This window comes from Apostichopus japonicus, chromosome 4 (assembly GCF_037975245.1).
Source record: "Apostichopus japonicus isolate 1M-3 chromosome 4, ASM3797524v1, whole genome shotgun sequence".
Classification (NCBI taxonomy): domain Eukaryota; kingdom Metazoa; phylum Echinodermata; class Holothuroidea; order Aspidochirotida; family Stichopodidae; genus Apostichopus; species Apostichopus japonicus.
Window position 1 is genome coordinate 6,290,127 of NC_092564.1, and position 13,203 is coordinate 6,303,329.

The following is a 13,203-nucleotide window of genomic DNA, read 5'->3' on the forward strand; positions in this document are numbered from 1 at the left end:
CGACCTCGACTAGAAACACGTTTGATTAATATATCACACTTTTGGACTGTTGTTTAAACGAATAAGACACTCGTCCACCAAAATCATTGGATTTATGGCAAATATGAAATACGCAAAAACAACCCTATATCTGTAAATCACAGACGGTGGGTCGAACACGTCCACACGGCGTTTGAAGACATTGTTTTTTTTTGCACCAGAAAGAAAAGAGAAAGAAAGAAAAAATGGGTTTAGGGGTCGACGCCATGTTACTTTATGTAGTCAGTACAAATTCACTTGGGGATTGTCAGGAAAACCTATAGCATATCCAGGACAGGGGTGAAGGGAACATTTATGGCTTCCAAGCACGGTCACGACAAACTTTTGACGTCAAACATGGAGGTGTTAAGCGAAAAAGGGCAACGCGCTCGTATCGAAAAAAATCTAGGTCAAAGAATTAGTTTTGTCATAAATTCACGCTTTGATATTTTCTGTTTGGCAAAATCGTTCTGAGTGATTTAGTATAATTAGGGACAAGAGGAGGTCTTTGCGGTGTCCAATCATGAGTGGGAAGGTCGTAATTTTCACACAAGTCGGTCGACTACACGATAACAGAAAAGGTAGTATTTAAAGGCAGGTGTAATATATCTTTCGATGGCTTGTTGAGCGGTGGACACATTTCTTGCCCTGATTTCACACGCACACACGCACACACAGACTTACCCAAAGAGGCTGCAAGTTATGTGTCATGCAAGGAATGGCATTTTCATTAACCCAAATATTTAGTAAAATTGACGTCTGAAGAAAGAGGCATTACATATAATCAGGAAGGGTACTTTTTAAAAAATAGGAGGAAGGGGCATTAAAAAAGTGTCAGGAAGAAAGTGAAAATAGCGGTAAGGGATAATACGCAGAACGTAGTTTAAAAACATTTATTTTGAACAGAAAGGCATAATGTTATAAAGAAGGCACTGGGGTATGGGGTGCGGCAGGGTTAATGGGAACTACTAATTCAGGGAATACAATTTTCTTCTTTCCTTTAAGCAATATATTGCATTTGATCGTTAATTTCCTTTGTCAACCTGGAGTAAGGGGATTCGAAAGACGTTTCGATAGGGGGGGGGGGGGGAGGGGTGGGAGGGAAGTGGGACATATGGCTTTGATTTCAGAGAAAAAACCATAAAATTACCTCAAACCCTTTCGACAAATTGGATCCCCTCTGCACTTCGTATCACAAATTCAATTTTAACTGCAATTTTTAAAGTGCAATTGTTTATACCGCTAGATGTTTCGTCATCGCAGGAACGTTAATAATCAAGTAGAACAGGCCTTATTACAAGTCGCAAGCGATTCTTAATATTTCGTTACTAAGCAACCATCACTTGTCCACGAAGCTTCCATCAAGACGGCCATATGAAGTATCCAAGATAAGTTTTAAGATCCGTAAACTTGAAACTTAACATGTCTTAAATATTCCTCCCAAATATGTAGAATCTCATTTGAGAAAGTTAGCATTGATTTTAATAATTTGAGGTATAGTGGAAATAGTGGAAATAGTTTGAGACATCTGGATGGTTATTCATTTATGCGTTGTAATCTGCTGATGCAATACAAGGTAAAAGGCACGGGTGTTGAGAACCCAGAGCCCCCTTTTTTTCTTTTTCTGAAGAAAACATGACATAATTCTCTATTGGACATTCCCCGTGCACCTAATTGACTCCGGATCCCGGAGTTGTAGGCCCCTCTCCAGACCTAACGGGAGGGGAAGCGGTGAAAGGAAAGATACTGTGTCTGGATAGGTTACCTGTGGCCCGATGAAACCTAAAAACGTGACAAAAATGATGAACTTGGGCAACAAGATCAAATGTTTGACACACACACAAGATCTTTGAATAAAATATGTGGGACATAAGTTTTTCTGTATTATATTAATCTGCTAATAATTCGCTCATTAAATGTTATTAACTAATTTATTATTGGTTTTAACCATAGGCATGTACAGGTTAACGAATATAGCATTTTAATGTGTAAATATTGCTTGGTTAGCCAAGGGCGTAGGAACCGGGGGGCTGGGGGCGCCAGCCCCCCCAGTGAAAAATGTGGAGGGGCGGAAGTATCATTCCGCCCCCCCCCCCCCGCTTCGCACGTCAGAAAACCCCTTTTTCATTTCCAAATGAGAAAAAAAATCTCATTTGGAGCACCAAATTGCATCTAAGGCCAGGTGAAAATACAAAATTAAGTTTACAAAATGGAGTCGGTGTTGAAGTGTGCTATATTGCACCAAATTGCATCTGAGGCTACCTGGAAATGCAAAAAATTCCAAAGGGGAGGGGGACACCCCCTCCCCTTAGACCCCTCCCCCAGGCCGGCCATAAGTCTTCAGCCCCCCCACTCAAAAGTACCTTCCTACGCCACTGTGGTTAGCAAATAGTGACACGAAGCTGCATGTAATCCAACCGAAATGCACCTAGCTATATATATATAATTATGTTAAAACAGCTGATTCATTTTCTAACACAAATCACCGAGCATGCATTGTTTGTACAATGAACACATTACGACATCATTTTAAACATTAATTTAATAGATCCAATGGTACATTAATGCACCCCTCCCTTCTCCCTTCTTTCGACCCCTCTCGTTGAGACTGAATTTCCGAACTATTTTATGGAAATAATAAGAATTTTTTTGTACACATTGTTGGAATTGGTTGCTTGATTGTTTATATTTGCAGAAATTTCACATAAGAACCTTTGCTAATGGTAATTAAAGTATACATGAAGGTCGAGAAGAAGAAGGGTTAAGAAAGTTTGATTTCCAAACAAAGTGATTGACCATTGTCTCTCCCCAGTGACGAGACACATTTGCCCTTTAGACTGCATTCTAAATAGAAACAAGTCTTTCAGTATCGACAAGAACTTCCAAGTCAATTTCATAAAAAAGAAGAAAAAAAAAAGATTAAACATACGCGGGTGCACGAAACATAATAGACACTTTGTGAGCCTCTCGGCCTTCTGTTAGCGTGTTATGGGCGATTTAAGTCAGTTAAAGGGGTATTCCGGACCGGAAGATTATTCACGGAACGATTTGTTCAGCACTGAGCACTGAGTTCAGCCCTAATAACGTTCATATGGAACACCAGCCACGGTTTAGTATCAGTATTATTTTAAGTTATAGTTTTGGCGTTTCGGTTTGTCGCACTGGATTGAAAGGCGAGTTAATTTTCTTTTATTTAAATTTTCGGTCGATTTCCATTTGACCGTGTTTTTTTCTTAAGAGGAAGCACGGCTTTAAATTTACCTGGAGATTTCAATCGAGCAACCCAGCTCAATTTGTGGGAGGTATCTCTACCCCCTTTTTGTTTACAATTCATACATCAAAATGTCACTTTACACATGACACTGTTTTGCTAGTTTTATCAACAAAACCTTAAAAATCATGACTGGACGCTCGAGTTCAAGAAACAATCTTTTCTGCTGTCATGTATATATACAACAAGGTATTGTCGGGCAACGAACATCTACCAGAAGCGCGAAACATTTTTGGGTTTCGCGGCATCGCGAGAATGAATTATGGCCTGGTCGGTCTCCGTTTCTGTTTGTTTCTGCATCCCACGATGATAAATGCCATGCGTCTCAAATAGTCGACGGGTGTTGAACCGTGAAGACCCCTTTCGAAAGATTTCGAGACCAAAGGGGACGGGTTTGCGATCGGATACGACGTTGATGGAAACTGCTAACGACAAACGTCCCCGTCATTGCTTAAGAACACCCCAGTGTGTGGGTTTTTGTCAGTACATGATGATGCTCTCTCTGTTCCAGGGTTTTTGGTAGTCAGGATATTTCATACCACTTTCGGTAAATAAAAGTGATTCGGTTACAAATTACAAACTTGATTGATACATGGTCACTCGGTGAAGAGTTGTGAATTCCGTCATTGTGTACCCTCTGTTGACGAATTCTTTATATTTTCACTTCTGACTATTTGTTTTATATGTCTATGACTTATTTTGATATCCATTCCATTAGCATGCATTAATCTACTTAATTAAGTCAAGGGAACTTTGCTTAAAGACAACCCCAAAACCGGTTGTAACAATGTAGCCATGAACATATTCAGTTTTCGCTGAAAGTAATGGAAGACTTTTGAACAATGCTATTTTCTGACACCAAATTTCCTTATATTTTATTAGTATTATCCATGCACTATTGACAATATTTGCAATTTTTGTAACTCATTTGTGAAAGTTGATGTTATCCATTAAATTATTTCTACAACATTTTTCAAGGATACTTAGTTTCCCTTGTAGCAAAAGGGTCATCCTGTTAGAATCAAATCTAACTACCTAATGTTCGCAATGTGCAGACCAGGTCGGTTGGTTTCTCAAGCCCAAAAGCCTTAAGGGCCCGCGTCATCCCAATGTTGTTCCGAGAACTAGGACGAAGACCTTCGGTAATCGGACTTTTTTGTGGCAGGTCCAAAGGAGTGGAACAGCTTACCCCCTGAAATGCAGTCGTGTTGTTCCTTCACGAGTTTAAGGAGCAAACCTCAAACACATCTTTTCCGGGTTGCATTTCACTAGTACTGGTTTAGGGTGTGGTTGTGTTTTGTAAAGCGCCACTGCATATAGTTTCTATAGAAGTGAGCGCTACAGAAATGCCATTATTATTATTGTAATTAATATTATTTTTAATTAGCGCACGAGTTTTGAACTAATTTAATTTCGCTGGCCTGATTGAAATATGTCGCGTGCTAGATTTGGTTCGAGAGAAAAACTCCTGACGAATACTTGCATATGCAAGAGCAATAAACAGGACAGCAAAATTGAGACATTTATAATAATAGGTCTGTTTCTATTTCAAATATACATGGGCCTTCATTTGCTAGATATAAAACGACATCGAAGTTAATATTGAGAAAAAAATTACGAGAAGATATTCCAGTTCCCTTGAAGTTACAACGATTTTCTCCATCTTCTACAACTAGAGCAAAATGGCTGTTTAAATCAAAACTGGCGTTAAAGAAAATTGCACTTTCTTTAAACGGGTAACCTGGTCGTTTCGTCGAGTAGGTAGTAAATCAAGGACCATTTGGGCCTCTGGGATAGCGAAGGAATCTACTCTGAAAGAAGACTGGACAATCTCCAGACTCTTGGTATTCCGGGTTTTCAATCTCTCTTTTACAAGAGGAAACTAGAAATGTTAATTGTTTCTAGCTTTGCCACTTTACGCAGCTTTCTTGTTCTCGTCTTTGGAGAGATTTTGACATTAATGACCTGACACGCCGCGGTTTAAGGTGAAAAGAAACTGTCTATATTTCTTCTTTGGAGGCTCCACTGTCCTCTTCAATTTGAGTAAGTGTATCCTTCAAATCAGAAATATGGGTTAAGGAGCCGCACAACCTGTTCTCCTGGGAGAACGGTTTGATATAAAGGGGCGACTGAACCAACTCGAGACAAATGATATATCTTAATAGATAACAAGTTCCAATGGAATAGCATTTAGGCGTAAATTGGCGATATGGAAGACTTGTGATGTTTACAATGAGGAAATTGTTACATTACAACCGATTTGTAGCGAAATCATGAAAGGAAACATGAGGAAGGGGTGGAGTGGGTGGGGTGGGTGGGGGAAGGGAGGTGTTGGCAAGGCAATGTGGGAGAGCTCGACGAACGTGTGCAGACTGGGGGAGGGGTAGTGGAGTGAATTGATGGATAAGATAGAAGGGGCATGGGAAGGGAGTGAACGGAACGACTGGGCCGTATTGGGTGGGTAGAGAAGAAGAGGGTGAAGTGTGGCGTATGGTAGCTACAAGAGATGTCAGAGTTAGTGAGTGGAGGTCTGAGAGAGGGGGACGACAGGGAATCGGGAGGGAAAGAGAGGGGAGGAAGATAGCGAGGGGAAGGACGGCGGGGAGAAGGACAAACGAGGGAGTGTGAAAATGAGGAGAGAAGAGTGAAAGAGTGTGAGTGGTTAAACGATAGTCGGGTTGGGTAGAATAAACGAGTGTTAGCCGGATAGAATGAATGGATGCTAGGAGGAACCATAGTACATTGGTATAGAGATGATAATTATAGAGGTGATAGGCGCTTCTTGTGGTGATGTAGAGAAAGAGACATCTGAAATAGGATTCGTTGGATATATATATATATATATATATATATATATATATATATAGCCTATATATATATATCCTATATATATATATATGTATATTTATATATATGTATGTATATATATATATATATATAGGCTATATATATATATATTTATATATATATATATATATATATATAGGCTATATATATATATATATAGGCTATATATATAAATATACTCGACGCGGCACATAATATGACACGTGAACTAGTGAACTATACAAAATTGTCCCTTATTGTTGTTGTCAGTATATATCCTATTTATATAGGTCATTAACTTGAATATAAAATTAGAAGATTTCTTTCGGATAATATGATGTACATTTCCAACAATATAACTGTAAAAAACATTATTTAATTTGCTCCATTTAACTTTACGCCTGGAAGGCCTCCTCTTTACAATTTTGCAGTGACCAATGTATTTAACCTATTTTTAATTCTTTTTTAAAACTTTTCTTTGGGAGGTTACTGTGCTAATCCTCCCCGGGGCTCTAGTGTACACACTCACGCTCTTTTTACTTTCTTTTCTCGGCTGTATGGAATATCAATGGTCAAAGAAAAATGCCAATGTTTCTGTGATAAATAGTGACAGCGCCAACATTATTTTAGCCTTGGTTGGCAATATTACAAAACCCGACCGAATAGTTTTCTAAGAACATATTTTCATCAACTTAAGTAGTAAATTGAACATTGATTCAACCCATAACAATATTTTGTCGCCCATACACTTTTCATAGTAGCATTGCACTATAAATATTTTCTATTTGATATGAATGTGACTGTATTCAATTTTATGGAATGCTACTATGACCAGGGAGTTGCAGCTATATATATATATATCTATGTTGTTCTACGACTATCGAAAAATATCAATAACATTTATCAATATCTATATAAAGCAGAAGGACATTTTTAACAAATTCTTGGAAGCAAAAAAGAAAAGAAAACATTAATTCGAAAACTTTCGACGTTTGTGCGTAATTTGATCATTCCTGGTGGGATCTGCCTATTACTATACGCTGCAATCATTCTTATTTATAACTTTGTTATAGCTTCATCAGGGTTGGATCCATTAATTTAAAAAGGAAAGGGGTGTGACACTGGGTTAATTGAAGCCGACTCCCATGTAGGGGGGGGGAGGGGTGGGTAGGTATTTGGCGTGAGACGATACTTATATAGTCTATTAATTCTTTCGACCGTTTATCGGTTATTGAAATGCCGAAGTTGGCTTTCCCCCGCCCCCAACACCCCGCTCCCTTTGCGACTTTTTTATTCTGCGCACGTCCATGTAGACAAGCCAAACTTTTAGAGTAGCTGAGTGTTACTTCCAGAGCCGTGTTATTCACCAAGACATTGCATTGTTCATAAAATTCCTGATATTGAACTCTCCTCAATATTTGGGAGTGATTTGGAAATTTAGAATCCCTACTTATACCGAGGGCGAGGGAGAGCAAATCCCCTACCCCCCCTCCTAACCGCATATTTAACAAAAACGAAAGAAGTAACGAAAAAAACAAAAAGGGGGCGGGGGGGGGGGGGAATCGGTTCATGACGACAAGAGATGTATTTAATATTAACCATAACTCATCACCATTTTAAAATAAATACTTGAGGAATTATGAACTTTCCTTTTTTCAAGGATTCCTCCAATATTTTTCACAATTTGTTTCCACTCTGATTATTCGTCATTGCAGATCTCAACATCAAAATATCAAAATTGCCAAAACGTACCTATTTTTTTGGTTCAAATTGCTTTTAATAATGTTTGACACAAAGGATAAAAGACAGGAAGAGAAGGAAATAATAAAAAAATAAAAAATGGGGGGGGGGGAGGAGGAAGAAAAAGAAAGGGGCCTTTTGATCAATAAATACTAGATGATTCTATCCTCATAATAAATTAATTGAAATGTTTGTAACGACCGTATTTATTGCTTTCTGGTAAACTGTTTCAAAATTGGACAATTTAAAAAACGCACACGAGACTTCATACTTTTCGACGTTACTAATTGCTAAAGTGTCCTTAATCTTTGATATATTTCTGATAGAATGAAAAATACAAGAAATTCATTATAGTTTTTCCTCTATTGTTTGGCCAAAAAAAAAAAAAAAAGCAAAAGTTAAAAAGAAAACAGAGAAAGAGAGAACCATTAACCGCGACAATATTCGAGTGCGACTTCCTGTTCAGAAATTTGACGGCAATAAAAAATAATGAATAGTGACTTTCATCGTTTTTTTTTTCTCTCCCTCTCTCTCTCTCTCTTCAATACAAAAGTGACTGGGCGTTCTTTCTTTGCTTTGCTCTGTTTTTCTGTTGTTTTTTTTTTGTCTTTCTGTTTTCTATTTTAAATTGATTGAGATTTGTTGGTAAGAAAAATATGATATCCCGATAATTTCTTTCTCGAACTCCCCCCAAAGCATTAGTTTATATTTTGCCCCCTTGTTGGCTGGAAATGACTGTCATTAATTATCCAACGCTTACCTGCGAAATCCTCTTCTATTAATTTTAATCGTCTTCGATACGACTTTAAGTAAAGTTTAATTAATCACCATGTATATGTTTAAAGATTTTGGCTTCTTCTTCTTCTTCTTCAACTTTTTTTTTTTATTTCTTTTTTTTTTGTGTTAATTTGTAAGTCTGCCAATGATTCTCATAAAGCCGCTAACTCAAAGGGCTCTTGAAGAAACCCCGATTTTTGTAGTTTATTTTTTATCTTTTTTTCTCTCTTTTTATCATTTAGGGGGTTTATTCCTGCCATATGAGGTGCTAAAACGTGTGCGAGACTTCCCTGCCCGGAGGGGTCACGAGCTACAATTTTCATTCGATGTGAACCCCCGAGGTAAACGCATTCTTTCGCCGCTATTTCTGCCACGATATGATTTCCGCATCAATTCTTTTTCATTTATGGTCGTCTTTATGTTGCTAATTCAAAGATTACATTTATTGTGCTAAATCAATCGTAAGAATTGATTTTATTTTTCTGGGATTTTTTTCTTTTAAAACTTAAGTTCTTCAAATTATTATTATTATTATTATTTTTTTTTGCTGCCTGTTGAAATATGTAAAGGGGATACGTCATATTTAACATCTTTAGACAAGATGTTTCCAAATTGTTCTCATATATTTCAAGTTGTGATATATATGATGATGATGATGATGATGATGATAAATGTACAAAGCAGTAACTCTACATGATCATACATTTACAGCCAGATCGACTCAGTATAATTAACTTTTATTTGTGATAAAATTCCTCAAATTACTAACTTGAGTGCAGATCTAAGACTTTACTTCAATAAACTTTCGTCTCATTAGACATTTTTCAGGGATGAATGATTTAAAGAAGTGGGAGTTGCTTATACACTCTCAAGAGCCAGGGACTAGACTCAATTCAAACTTAAATTGTTGAATTTCCACTAAATGAAATGCAATTGGTGATTTTAATTTGGACGTTTTTCTACTCAACTATCCACTTAACCTTACTATAAGGGCTTTTGTTTTTCATACGTTCCTACATTTATTAGGCATGCATATAGATTTATATATATATATATATATATATATATATATATATATATATATATTTATATATATATATATATATATATATATATATAGATATATAGATATATATATATAGATATAGATTATATATGTATATATATATATATACATATACATATATATATATATATCTTTATCTATATCTATATATCTATATATATCTATATATATATATATCTATATATATATATATATCTTTATCTATATCTATATATATCTATATATCTATATATATATATATATATATATATATATATATATATATATATATATATATATATATATATATATATATATATATATATCGTTGCTTTTCATTGCTTTTCATTTTAAAAGGAGAAACAAGTGCAGCCATTATGGTCACCTTTTTACAATAGCGATGAACAATACTCACAAATATCTAAGGAGATTCTGGCTCCGTGTAAGAGCCTAAATAATGAGATGACAAGAAATAGGGGGAATCAGGCGCGGAAAAGTGGGAAAGAGAGGAGAGAGGGGAGAGAGGGGAGAGAGAGCGAAGAGTGGGGTGGGGGTTCAGCTAGGAATGGGTTGGGTATATGAATTTTCTCAAGGCTATGCAACTGTAGAGTGACTTTGGATCCACCTTTGTGTGCTTTTGTGTCAAAGGTCAAAGGTCACTTGAAGTCAGCATGAGTCAAAGTCTAAAAAACTTCTAAAACACATTAATTCAGAAAAGTAAAGCTTAAAATTAACTCCATATGTGTTATAGCTTTCTGTGGATATTAAATGTCGTTTGAGATACAACATTCTGGTGTTTTTTTTTCAAGTTATAATAGTCTAGCACCCCCATTTTCAAGTTTGACCTTTTAATTGATTTTTCCTATTTTCAAATAATCAATCAGACAACACGCAGTCGGTGACATGAAAGGGTTTTGACTTTTCGAAAGAAAAGAAAATATTAATGACAATTATCAGTATAACAAAAGAAACGAGCAACTCGGGGGGAAATGCGTAAAATATTCGTCACTGATTCGTTGCATTATCCTTAAAATGAGAAACGACGGGGGGGGGGGGGGGGCGAGAATCTGGTGAGAAAGGAAGAGAACAAAAGTATCAACGTAATTTCTTCTTTAAAGAAGGCAAATGGTCTCTTTAGTAGTAATTTTACCTTGGTACCGAAGACTACAGTTTAGCGTATGATACAAATACTTTGAAACAAAGATATTTTGCTGTATGGATTTTCGTTCCAGTCTTACAAAAGAAATGTGGGTAAATCTATTGATATTTTGCAAATACCAAACTCAAATGACCGTCGACTAAATACAAGCGAATCTTCGTCGTTCCTTGTATCCACACTTACGTGAAACTTAGTTGAAATGTGATTATATTGAATTCTATAGTCTAAATAAAACCTTCTGAATGGGACGGTAAATTCCGCTTCGAAACACCTCTATTTAAGGAAAATAAAAACATATTTATTCCTATCATTGTGATGGAATGTTTGCATTCCAAACTCAGTCTACATATAAATGTTACCTCCTACAATGTGTTCACTCGTCATAAAATTTAAAGCAAAAACAAAAACAAAAACACGCAAGGTTTTCTGTGGTCACGAGATATGATCACGTACGCGTTCACATGCAGCGTGTAACTCGTGATCTGATGACGAGAGCGTTATTAATGATTGATACCACTCATTCCCTCCGAACATGGAAATTTCGATACATTAAGAATCCCCTCCACCCCCTTTTCAACCCCCCCCCCCCTCGAAATCTGGCTATAATTCAGAAAGTGATAATTTGCTTTACAAATAAATTTAAGTCTCTTTTTCACTCCGCGAACTCTCTTATTGTTCAAATTATGCTGACAAATATTGAAGATCATGGGCAAATAAAAAAAGATAATAAAAACTACCAAACACTCGTTGTTTAGTCTCAGAATTTTCCCAAAATCAGATTTTCGCTTGAGCAGCAATGTTTTAATAACACGACACAATAGCACAATACTCATATTTAAGGGTTGTTAAGAACTAATCTCTCAATCATTGTGAATATCCCCAGCCTATATTAAAACTTAAGGCTATTATTGACGAAGATTTCGTGGAGAAAAATACTAAACTAAAATTTACACAACTGATTGATAAAGCATCAACCTCTGTTTGTATATCCAACGAGGATCAAATTGCACTGTCTGTAACGCCAAAAATAAAAATAATAATAAATATATTCATTTCGTGTATTGTGAAATTTCTGCGATTAACCTCCGCCACGTATCACGATCTTGTGCAAGGTTTATTGCTTCCTCGAAATTGTTAATATTAATGTCCTTAAATTGCAACTTTATTTTTCCATGCAAGGTAGTCACGGGCCTTCCTACTGGTTTAGCAGTATGTATCAATGCTTCTCTTAAAGCAACCTTTGCTGGGGCGTCCTCCTGGAGTCTTGCTACATGACCGAAATATCTCAATCTTCTATGTGCGACAATGGATGACCAAGGTGTTTGGTTGGTTTCATTGTAGAGCTCATCGTTTGATAACCAATTGTTATTGGTCCACCTAATGTTGAAAATATTACGAAGTAGTCTCCTTTGAAAAGTGTCAATTTTGCGATCAAGATCCTTCGTTGTGCCCCACAGTTCGCGATTGATCACTATGCTTGAATTACCATGGAAAATATATGAAAGGAGATCACGAAAACGTTCATATGTATTTTACGCGCCCGTGATCTGATAACGCGTCCGTGATCTTATAACGCGTTCGTGATCTGGTTGGTCCTTTGCCGACTCGTGAGCGAAGTCATGATCACGTGAGCATTTCATATAGTTTTCTGGACCCGTGATGTGATAACGGACGCGTTTGTCATCAGACCTTGACCTCACGACAAACGCGTTATCCCAATGTGAACGCAGAGTAAAGTACTATAGTTTAGCATACGCACAGAAACAGGCAAACACCACCTCATGTATTCCATACGTCTCCGGCAAGAAATTTAAGGAAATCATCATATATGTATAATAATTTTATGAAGGTTGTTGATGGTTCCTGGACGCACCTATTAGTAAATATTTTTTAATTGAGTAGGATAAGTAGGCTGAGACTAGCATGTCTCTTTACGTATAGACGTGCTAATGCACCGTCATACATGAATATTTGCTCAACTGAGTGGATTCTATGCTGTGACCTAGTCTATCCAGTTTAACACCCATTAATCACGAAGTAGCATAATTGTGGAAAAGGAGGCGAATGGCGGAGGGGGGTGGGGGGTGGGGAGATAAGACTCGAACTTTGGTGGGACCCGGAGTAGAAGACCATGCGAGACAATAGCCCCCGTGAAAATCGAAATGGCGAAAAGGTGTAATGAATCAGGAAAATATGTTTCAGTTTGGACGATGATGAGCGAGTTTCCTCCTTTTCTGTATTAAAGATTGAAAGAAAATGGAAAAACATCGCGGAATACGTTCTAACAGTGCTGTGGGTAAAAATACCCTCCCGTGTGTTTGACAATGACAAAGAAATTATCATTCACGCTATGTGTAAGGACTATGT

General features: G+C 36.9%; 1 long non-coding RNA gene across 2 annotated transcripts in view; it reads left to right on the plus strand.

Moving 5' to 3' along the window:
- Nucleotides 1-13,203, plus strand: part of LOC139966287 (uncharacterized) — a 68,715-nt gene that overhangs the window by 49,231 nt on the left and 6,281 nt on the right. For both annotated transcript variants that reach the window (XR_011792528.1, XR_011792529.1), the window contains one exon: nt 8,875-8,973. This is a non-coding gene — a long non-coding RNA (uncharacterized lncRNA). The remainder of the gene's footprint in view (nt 1-8,874; nt 8,974-13,203) is intronic.